General features: G+C 47.2%; 1 protein-coding gene across 2 annotated transcripts in view; it reads right to left on the reverse strand.

Annotated features, from left to right (window-relative positions):
• Positions 1-325: 325 nt before the first annotated feature.
• The window catches only part of Sobp (sine oculis binding protein homolog), a 170,685-nt gene continuing 160,039 nt past the window's right edge, over positions 326-10,971 (reverse strand). For both annotated transcript variants that reach the window (XM_026787490.1, XM_005363583.3), the window contains one exon: positions 326-1,994. The gene's annotated coding sequence lies outside the window, so the exon portion shown is untranslated. The remainder of the gene's footprint in view (positions 1,995-10,971) is intronic.

Raw genomic sequence — 10,971 nt, forward strand, 5'->3', positions numbered from 1 at the left:
TTTTAAACACTGTTTCCAGGGACTGAGGGGGGCAAGGAGAAACTCTTTCTGTGGCGAGGCAGACACCAGCAATGATCATAATAATGAGAGAAGGCAAATAAGCACATGCAAGTGCGTCGTCGTTTCTCAGAGATTTATTTCGTCTGACGAATCTGACACCGCAGGAAAAGGAGCACCCAGAGGGGCTGCGGCCTCCTCACAGGTGGGTTTGGTGGTGGGCTGTTGGCTGCTTTAATTTGCTGTTGGAAGTTTTTCCGTTCCCTTTTATAAATCTCTCCCTGGGCTTGAGAGCGCTATCTCCCTCCCGCCTCCCTTTTCCCCCCACCCCTCCCCACCCCCAATTCCGTGTTTAAAAAGCGAGCTTGCTCGCCAGGTGTGTCCCCCAAGCTCTCACGGCTCTAATAAATAAGGAGCACCTATAAGACAGTAGCCTGACTCGACTGTACAAAGGAGGGTATAGAAATACAGTATGTACACGCGGCCGCCGCCCCGGTGCTGCACCCAGTGACACCAGCCCTGCTTCCCCTCCCACCGTGACCACCATCCTAATGCTGAGGCTCCACGGCCTGGAGGGGTGGGGCACCCGGACCCCTCCGGAGGGAACAATTGCTTTTATTTGAGTTAGTAAACAGATACACTGAATCACAAGGTGATTTGATTTGATTTTTCTTAAAGGTTTTCTTCTCTCTCTTTTTTTTTGAAATTTTTTTTTCTTTTCTTTTCTTTTTTCTCGTCAGACTGGGGCACTCCACGACTGTCTCATCGACTCAGTGCGAGCACACATGTTCTAGACTCTGGACTGCAGTTACAACTGTACAAGTGCACACAAGTAAATCTACCCTGTTATCCTCCACCCACTGATTGAGGATCGAATTGCACATTTCTCTTAAGCATGACAGGAGAAAGCAAACAGTGAAACAGAATCCTGGGCGATCTTTCTCACTTTCCTCTTGTTTTCATTGGTTCGCCCATACCATTCTAATTATCACGAAAGGGCTCTGCGTATGGAGAGATTGTCTCACTGACTTCCTGGATCTCCGAAAACCATCAGGGCTGAAATTTCATCCGCGTCTCTCCTGACGCCCAGCAAACATCCCCCCCCCCTCGGATTATATTACACCTTGAGGGCATTTTGGTCTTCAGTTCGACACTCACTCTCTGTTCCCAAATGGGGCGCTATTTAGGGGCATTTCAAGAGAAAGCTGAGAAGAAGAAACATTTACCGAGCTCTCTTGGCATTCGGTCTCTGTAAAACCACAGTATAAACTATCCATGCTGCTTCTTACATCTGGCGGATCGAAAATTAAAAGCCATAAAAGTGTAACACTGAAAATATGGCATCAAAAAGGATAAAGGTGGCCTTTGTAAAAAATAACATGAAAAGTATATTAGCCAATAAAATATTCTACCTCTTCATTTAAAAGTGCATCGTGGGCTGGGGCAGATGAATCTGAAGCTTTGGGACTCCAGCACCATCCCTTCTCCTCACCAAAAAACGTGAACAGTTCTGTTCCTAAACCATAAAAGCAAATCACAATTCTCATCGTAGCAGCAAACCACAGCAGTTCTTAAAAAGATTTAAAAAAGACTCTTGTTTTCCAGTCCCTAACATCTTCCGGCCTCAGCCGTACAGCCTTGAAGATGAGGTGAGGAGAATACCTACATTGGTCCTTGTGGCGTGTTGGTGGTTGTTTGTTTGTTTGTTTATTTTCAACCAGCGAAATCCCTAAGTTCCTCTGGGGAGAAGCAGAGACAGAGGGAGCAGGAATGCTGGGCCCCGAGCTTGGTGGGTCCAAGACGTGCTGGCTTCTCTGGCCTAGAGGCCACCAGGGAGGGCTGCTTCCTCCAAGATGTTTAATGACAGGAAGCTGTGTTATTTGCTTGAACTTTAGCCAGAGGGGGGTGGTGAGCTGACCAGCTGGTGTCATTGGATGGCATGACATGATTCGTTCCACGCCCTTTCTCCATGCAAGGTACCCTGGGAGCAAGTGTTCCTGGGAAAAGATGAGAAGGAGCCATGAGAACGCACTGGACCAAATCTCTCCCCACCCACCCGCCTCCTCCCACCCTGACTTGCTGCAGACAACCAGCCAGGAGAGAGCTGCAGCTCCCAGCCCCAGTTCCCCCAAAGCGGAGTCCCAGCCGCATGATTTCAGAGAGTTTCATTCAGTCTGCTCAGGATCAGCCCTGCCAGCTTTATGTGAGCAACTGAAACTCGAGCCCTCTTTGGAAAACCATACTGAGCATGATGGACCACACCCATCCCCGAAGACCACAGCATCCTTTGCAACCAGCCTCCAAATGACATGATTAACCAGCAGGAGGTCTGTGGAGTCCCGTCGGGTCACTCCAAAAACCGGGCAAAGTCATAGAGAGGCCTCAGATCTGCAGACCTCATTGCGACCCTTTACATATTAACTCTGGTGTTTAAGGACTGAGGTCTCAAGGAGTCCATATTAGTAAATAAAAGTATACTGATGGAAAACACACACACGCATGCACACATGCACACATACATGCACGCATTCACATACCCCTCGCTTCAGAATTGCCTATGGAGGTAACTAAGCTGGAGGAAATAGCTTACCCATCTGTGGGTCTGACCTGTCAAAGGTAAGCCACCAGAGCTCCTCACATCGAAGCAACACAGGAGCACAAGGTGCGCAGACACCAAGTTCCACGTGCCTGGCGAACATGGCCAGAGAGCCCAAACCGAACTTTCAAACTAGTTCTGGGGAATGCCATCCCCACGTTCACCACACACTCCTCTGCTTCCTTATGGCCTTCTGTTGCTTGCTGCCGGGCCCTTCATCTGAAGCAGGGCCTTTGGAAAAGTCAGGCATTCCCAAAAAACAGCCATTTAGAAGCCTTCCCTGAAAACTGTGACACCCCCCAGGGCCCCGGCCTGTCCACCTCTTTCCTCTACATTAGTTGGCTGGTTGGTCATCGGTGTTCCACATGTCTTGTTAAATGGATGAGTTAAGCAGCTGTCTTCCACTATGTCCCAATAAATGTGGTTGTCAGAAACACGGAAGACTAAAATTTGGCAAATGTGAAGTGGTGACTAACGCAAGACACACAAACATCTTTACAACCACTGGGATGACTCTCAGAATGATGAGCCAATAATTTCACACAGGTGATACAATCTAGGATTCAAAGGGAGTCCCCAGAGATAAAACATGACAATTCCACTTTATAGAAGGAGAAATGGGGGCTGCAGAGCCCGAGATCCACCCGGGGTGTGCGGAACCAGGGTTTTAGCTTGAGAGCTGGAGGTCAGCTGCCTGCGGGGAAGACTCAGCAGCAGCCCCGCTTTGAACCCTGCTGCCCAAATCCTGGTGTTAATGGCAATGATAATAATCATCAGCCAAAAACAAGGTTTGAAATTCTCAGTGTGCACGGCAGGAAATGCCTGAGTTCCCCAAATCATATTAAATCACCAGAGCCGTGTGCATTCAATATGTATATTAAATAACCAAAGTGAAAATGCAAAAGGCCACAAATATGCGACGGGGGTGGAATTACCAGGCCATGGAAGTCTTTTCATTCGGCACAGGCAGCTTTGGATGTGGGGGTGTTTATCTATGAATGCAGAGTTGGCCTCCTCCAGCCCTCCTTTCTGTCTGGAGGAGGAGACCTCAGAACAAAACCATCAAGATAGAGGGGCACATCAGAAGCCATAGGAGAATGCAGAAGAGCTGAGCAATGGAAAACAGATTAGAAGACACAGGACCACTTCCTCTGGGGACACATCTTTTGCTCTGTCAAGCACAGCCCCCGGGGCTGCTGAGGAGGAGGGGAAATATCCCCAACTTTGGGCCTGGGACCAAGAGTAGCCACATCTTGAGTAGGGAGTCAGGGATGGGGGTGGGGGAGTGTCCAAATTCTTTCTTTTAAAGGGAAAAGAAAAACTGAGGGGTTTTAGCATTTCCTTCTAGTGACTGGGAGACACCACCATTTTTAATTGTTGCAACTGTTCTATGATGTATATAGTGTTTTTCTTTAATGCAATCACAACCCAAAGTGGGGGGGGGTGAGGAATATCACTCAAATAAGTATCTTTGTATTCAAATCACCATTGGACAAGGACCAAATATGCCCAGCACCAGCCTATGTGGAGAAAATGTCTAGGCTTTCATAAGAGACTGGGAAATCGGGCTTATAATGAGAGCCATTCTGGAACCTTAAGTACAGCGTTTGCCATCCCAAACACTATAATAATCATTATTATTCTCTGGTATCTATTATTGTCTGGTAAATAATATGTGTTTTCCCCCCAAATTCCAAAGGGTGCAGCTGCATGGTGTTCTATTTTTTGCAGACCCAGGCCTGCCGCTTTGCAAGCCTACTTCCACGGGGCTTATTTTAAGAGAGTGCGCAGGAGACCATGTGTGCCCTTCCTCTCTCTCGGCACACATGTGCACCTGGGACATCCCCAAAGGCCAGAGGGTGGCAGTCTCTTTCTGCTGCCAACTTTTGAGGTGAGGGGGTGGTACTACAGTCAGCCTCTTCCATTGGGTCAAGGCAGCCCCCTTGTTGGTAACACAGGCTAGTGGCACACGAGTGTGTTTGGGCTTCACCTTCCTGGTTCTCATTGCGGGAGACCTCGGGAGCAGGGGAGAAACAGTCTTGGAGATTTAGAAAGTGGCCATGTCAGAAAGCTAAGGTCCTTGGCCACACAGAGGACTCCCATGGAAAAACTGTCCCCAGTGTCTAAATGTCATCATCTGCACAGAGTGGAAAGCACAGGAGAGGCAAGCCCTCGCGAGTCCCCATCCTAAGCTGTCTCTGTTCCTGGACATGTTTCTCACTGGCCCCCATCCTAGCTGTCTCTGTTCCTGGACATGTTTCTCACTGATCCCCATCCTAGCTGTCTCTGTGTTCCTGGACATGTTTCTCACTGATCCCCATCCTAGCTGTCTGTGTTCCTGGACATGTTTCTCACTGGTCCCCATCCTAGCTGTCTCTGTTCCTGGACATGTTTCTCACTGGCCCTTCTCCATGGCTTGCTGAGGGAAGCTGGAGAGGAACTTCCTACCACATCTCTTATCTCCCTCGGGCCGATCAGGGCACCTTTGACAAAGCTCAGTACCAAATATATAGTCTTGCAGCTTAAGCAACTGGATAATAATCTGTTGTCACTACACAAGGAAGGTGCCCTTTCTGGGTCTTCAAGTCCAGAGTTTGTTTCCTTTGCTCTGAGTGGTCATGAGTACCCACATACACGTGTGAGCATGTGCAAACACACTCTTGTGGTAGAGATTTCTGGAGTGCCTCTGAATGCAAAGGATTCTGGGAAAGTGTCCACACTTGAACCTTACAGTTTGTGTTTTCTCTGAACGGGTTCGTCTAAAGGCAGGATATCATCCATGTTTCCTGGAATAACACACACACACACACACACACACACACACACACACACACACACACGTCTCGTACTGTACTGTCTATTTCTCATATACAAATCCTAGAACTACCACGCTTGGTTTCTATGGGACATGGATGGCCACCTGTCCTCAAACTCCAGACATGCCTTCCCCTTCTACCCAGAAGAGTGTAGCAGCCTCTTACGGAATGACAATCACACACTGAAAGAGCTGAGAGATACTCTGTCCACCTGGCAAGTTCACAGGGGAAGCTTTACTAAAAACGTAATTTAATTACCCATGTTCCTTTGCCACAGAGATTTTTTTTTTCAAAGGGCTAAGAGCAAAACTGAGCCGTACGCTGGGAAATTTTCTAATTCGAATACTCTCAAAACACGAGCATTCCCACTTGTACCTCTCTGATTTACAGCCTAAGATGCAGGAGGCTGTTGCATTTTGGAAAATTCTAGACAACCACTTGCAGTGGCCCTGAGAGAAAAAAAAAATGGTCTCACTTCAAACCCAACTGTTCCAGGGTAGCCTTTATGTGATGCGAGATGTCATCTTTGCCTGGAAGCATGCCTCTTTGAATCTAGACTAGTTTCCAACTTTTTATTTTTGTTTCATTTCTTAAATATCTTTGTAATTTGCATAATCAAAATCTAGTAGGCCTGTCCTGTCTGTCTTATTTATAAAAGGCAAGGCCCCTCTTGTCTGTCATATTTGTTCTCTGGTGTCTAAAACCCCATGGCATCGACCCTACGATAAGCAAGAAATGCCCGCTGCCAAGCCGGCTTGCCTTCGCCCAAGTATCCTGACACTAGTAGAAATCCACTCACTTGAGCACGGCTGCCCATCACTTATCAGAGTTAAATACAGCCATTACGTGCTGGCAGAGGCTTCGCTGTTTATCTGGGACAATAACGAGTCCCTGAGGACAGACTGCTCTCAGGTAGCAGCGGCTATTCTGGGACACGCACAAGGGTAGAGCCCTGTGGTCAATGAACAGAGCCGCCTGCAGCAGCTGATAAACTCTGAGTTTGATGCCAGACCGGGGTCCCTTACCCACCCCATCGCAGCCAGGGCCATACAGCTTGGCCAGGCTTTGCCAAAAGGCTTCCCACCTCCCATGTCAACCTCTGTCAAATGAATTTTGAAATGGCTTTTACCAGGCTGCACATTTTTAATCTTTGGGACGATGTTATCTCTTTTCTTATATCTCATTGAATGAATGCCCTAGAGGGGTTGGGGTAAACCAGCTTAGCCCCACACTGGCTTCTGGATTTCAACCTCATCACTCACCCTGTGGCTCTGACAAACTATTACTCATGTATATTTACTTTTTAAACCAAGTATTCTGCATCTATCTGTCTGTATGTCTATCTATCTATCTATCTATCTATCTATCTATCTATCTATCTATCCATTTATCTATCTACCATCTGTCTGCTTATCTATCTATCTATCTATCTATCTATCATCTATAATTTTTGTTTTTCAGAAAGTCTCATGTAGCCCAGGCTGGACTCAGACTTGCTCTATAGTCTCCTGCTTCCACCTCCCAAATTACATGCAACACCACACCACACTGAAAACAAGTGTATTGTCCTTATTTCATGTAGGCACCCTGTTCACACGGAAACAACACTGCTAACACATTGGTGATTGTCTTCATTTCACAGACAAAACAATTTGCCAGAAAGGTAAGGAGATGATCTGCTTGGAGTCACCAGCTTCCAGAAGCCCCAAGTCCACTATTCTTCCTCCAGACACAGGGAATAGTGCCCTCGGTCCACACTCATCTCTTTGCTTTTTTACCTTGACCACTGAGGAGGCAGGTCATGTCTGGCTGGAAGGCACCTCCCAGAAATATATACCATTTAGCTCCTTCACTTTGGCAAATAAGACCTCTGATAAGAAAAAAAAGTGTGTTTTCATTCAGGCCCCATTCAAAGCCCATAAGAGGCCAATATACCTATTCTTTGGCCAGTCTATAGCCCTGCTTTCTACACCCTCTGTGTCCTTCTGTCCCTGCTGCATGTGCTAGATCCTAGATGGACTTAGTAACTCCTCTGATTTCCACCACAGGATCTTGAAAAGCCGTTGCCAAAATTCTGCCTTGGTTTAAAAAAAAAGGGGCGGGGGAGATGCTGGATGCTGGTTGTGTCAAGGTTGAGCTGCTGTCTGAACACAGGCATTCTAGGAGACAAATAAGGGACCCTGAAGGAAAAAAGTAGCTATGCATGGCTGCCGGACATGGGCAGGTTTTAAGACCTTAGATAAGGTTTAGAAAAGTAATTTCCCCCAACTTTATTCTTTACGACCAGTAGCAGAGAGGGACAAGGCTTCAGATTAGTGAGAACAGCACTATAAAAAGTAAGAGCAAGAAATCCGATTCCCCCTCTCCCCTGCGAGGTCGGGGCATGCGGTTAATGGCTGCTTTTCCTTAGTCTTGCCATCCTTCAGCCCAGATGCACATTTATGCCTAATTTCTCCCTGCATGAAGCTGCTCAGTGTGAGCCTGCCATGCAGGCGGCGGGGGTGGCAAAATGTGACCCTGGTCCTCGGCCCAGGGTCTGTAACGTAAGCCGCTTTGATCAGATCAGGTGTCCTGGATGGAAAGAGAGGCAGATGAGAACTCTGGTTTTGAATGACCTTGGGCAGTCGCTTCCTGTCTCAGCCTGTTCTCCAGGTGGCACGTCTGATGGGAACGTCTGCTTTGCCTTCTCTAACGTCTGAACTGAACAGCATAGACAGCATAGACATACCAGTTTTCCAGAACACACAATGACAGACGTTCTGGACAGCAGAGCCATGGGGCACGTATTATAAGAAGCATGTGCTCTGAGCAGGAGCTCGCTGGTTCTCTGAGCTTGGGGTCACTGCTTCACTTTTATACCCATGACATATCCAATGGCTTTGCATGGAGTCTCTGGAGCCAACTCCCAGCACTGTTTACTGTTTACAGAGAATTACATGTAATTACATGTACTTACTATTACTGATTTTGCTAGTTGGCACCAATGCTTTCCATGTTCCCTTACCTGCCCCTCACTGGAATCTTGTCCTGACATACTGAGGGCGCTCACAGAGCTGAACTCACCACTTCTTCCACTAAACAGTTCCTCCGAGGCTTGAACCTGAAGTTCAAGCCACAAATCCATGTTTTCACCTCCCTTCTCTACCAGGAATCTGCTTTTACCACACGGAGAGGTCTCAGATCTACAGCCCATGTGGGGAAAACAGACAAAAGAACATCCCTAGCAGATGCCAAACTCCTTTGACTCAGTTTCCCAGAAAAATGTCTGTAGGTGTCTAAGAGTTAACAGCTCCACCCTGCCCTTCACTGGAACCCTACTGCCGTTCAGACCAAGGATGGGAGGCTGGACATGACAGGGGTTCCTGCAGACATCCTGGCCCACTCAGGGGAAGCTGATGTCTAAAGCACCCCTGACTTCTGCAGAGCCCCTGATTTAACTCCCCCAAACAAATCAAGACTGCCAGACAATATACCCACATCTTGTCTTACCCAGCCTTACCCAATGAGTTAGCTCATTGTTGCTGAGGCCGGGTGGGATGTAGCACTCCTGTTTCTATGACAACCTAAAGCCCATCAGTATACCCTTTATTGACCACAGAATTCCTGTTGGCTGTGAGATTGCCATCTACCCTCAGCCTTGAAGTCACTCTGGGCCTTCCCGGGACAAAGATGGTTCAACACCGCCCTGCTATGACAGTTTTACATACAAGGCGCAGACATGGCAGCCAGCGCCTCTCACCCTCTAGCACTAACACCTATGGCTGGTAATTAGTCTGTCATCAGGATTCCAAGATCTGTGAGGCCAGCCTCCTGTTGCTTCCTTCCTGTCTACGAACGGTTGCTAAAGTAATTTCCCTCAAGCACAGATCTCATCATCACTCCTCTGCTCCAGATCACAGTGATTACAATCACTACCACATCCAGAACCAACTCCCCCACCTCCTGTGCCCCATCTCCTCCACCCTCTGAGGTCCAGCCTCCAGGTACCTGTGCCTTGACATCCGACTGCCTCCCTCATGCTTCCAGCCCAGCCCACTGGCCTCTGTCCTTTTCTTGGTTGAGAAGCCAACTGAATTCATACGCTTTAAACAGTGCCCTCAAGAGACCCTTGTCATTGAGTTGCTCGGTTTTGCCCACTCTGTCTGTCTGTCCCCAAGCAGGAAGCCAGAGCAACAGCAGGGACTTGTCCCCAGACTATTCTTCCACGAACCCGCACCCTGTTTGCTTATCATATTAGCCTGTACATTCTCCATGGTGCCTCTAAAAGTGACCTTGGCTATTTCTTGCCTCCTAACTATCCCCAAATAAGGACCCCCCATCTTCCCCATTTTTCTTTAATTTTCTCTCTATTCCCCCCCCACATACCATACTTTATTGTTAGAATAACCATTATAAGAAAGCATTAGACATTGCTACCGGGAAAAGGGTGTTTTGTCTTCTGGGGAAATGGAGATTATCTCTGAACAATGAATAAAGGAAAAGAACTGCCTTCCTCCCTCTTTTTAGATACAGCAGTAATGTGCTTTATGGGTTGTATTACATAAATTAAGTACAAATTAAAGATTTATAAATACCAAATAAAGGATTTTTAAAGTCTTTACTTCTGGGGGCTGGGGATGTTGCTCAGTTTGTGAGTGCTTGTCTATCATGCACGAAGGCTTGAGTTTGCTGCCTAACACTGTATATGCTGGGCATGCTGTTATACTTCTATAATTCCAGCACTTGGGGGTAGAGCCCCAGGTGTCAGAGTTTAAAGTTACTCTCAGCTACATGGAGAGTTCGAGGCCAGCCTGGACTCCATGAGATCCTATCTTGAAAAACAAAACAAAAAGTTCTTATTTCTGTACAAGAGACAGCATGCGTGTGAACGCGCACACACACAGAGCCGAGACAAAGCACAGGGAGTCCACCGGTGCGCAGGAACTGCTTTCAGAACCAGGCCCAGTGGCCCTGGTCTTTATGTAAGAGACTGTAACGCTCTTTCACTCAAATCTCTCATAGATTTTTCAATCAGTATTTGAGATTCACATTGCTCAAACCTTGGAGGATATGAAAATAGCCATTAAGTCCCATGTTTATGATGTCATCATATCAAATGGGAGAAATAGAGGGACCTGGGTATATTTTTGGTTTGGCAAACTCTAGAACTATTTTTTTTTCAAACATTTGGGGTTTGGCTAAAACCAAGTCTTATTTTGCCAGGCACTTTGGCTTTAATTTTTAAACCCATGTGTATTTTAAAAGAAATTCTATCTATATGTTTCTGACTCATTTACACTTAGCTCATGAAAACCCTGTTTGGTAAGCGCTAATAGATGTCCCGGCAGGTTTATGAGCCTTCTTAAGCCTTCTTTCCCCTCCATCCTTACCAGAAGGTAGTATTTTGCTAGCCATAAAAGCGTGTGAGCCCCAGAGGCATGTGATCGTCTGCGATTTATGACCTCTGAAGCTTAAGTGGATTGTGAGTTTGGAAGGCTTTCTCCCCTTCCTCTTTTTCCCTAACTGCACAAACAGGCTCCCACGGACAAAGACTGCTACCTCTCACCTTCCAACGGGACTGGA

Source organism: Microtus ochrogaster, linkage group LG9 (genome assembly GCF_000317375.1).
Source record: "Microtus ochrogaster isolate Prairie Vole_2 linkage group LG9, MicOch1.0, whole genome shotgun sequence".
Lineage (NCBI taxonomy): Eukaryota > Metazoa > Chordata > Mammalia > Rodentia > Cricetidae > Microtus > Microtus ochrogaster.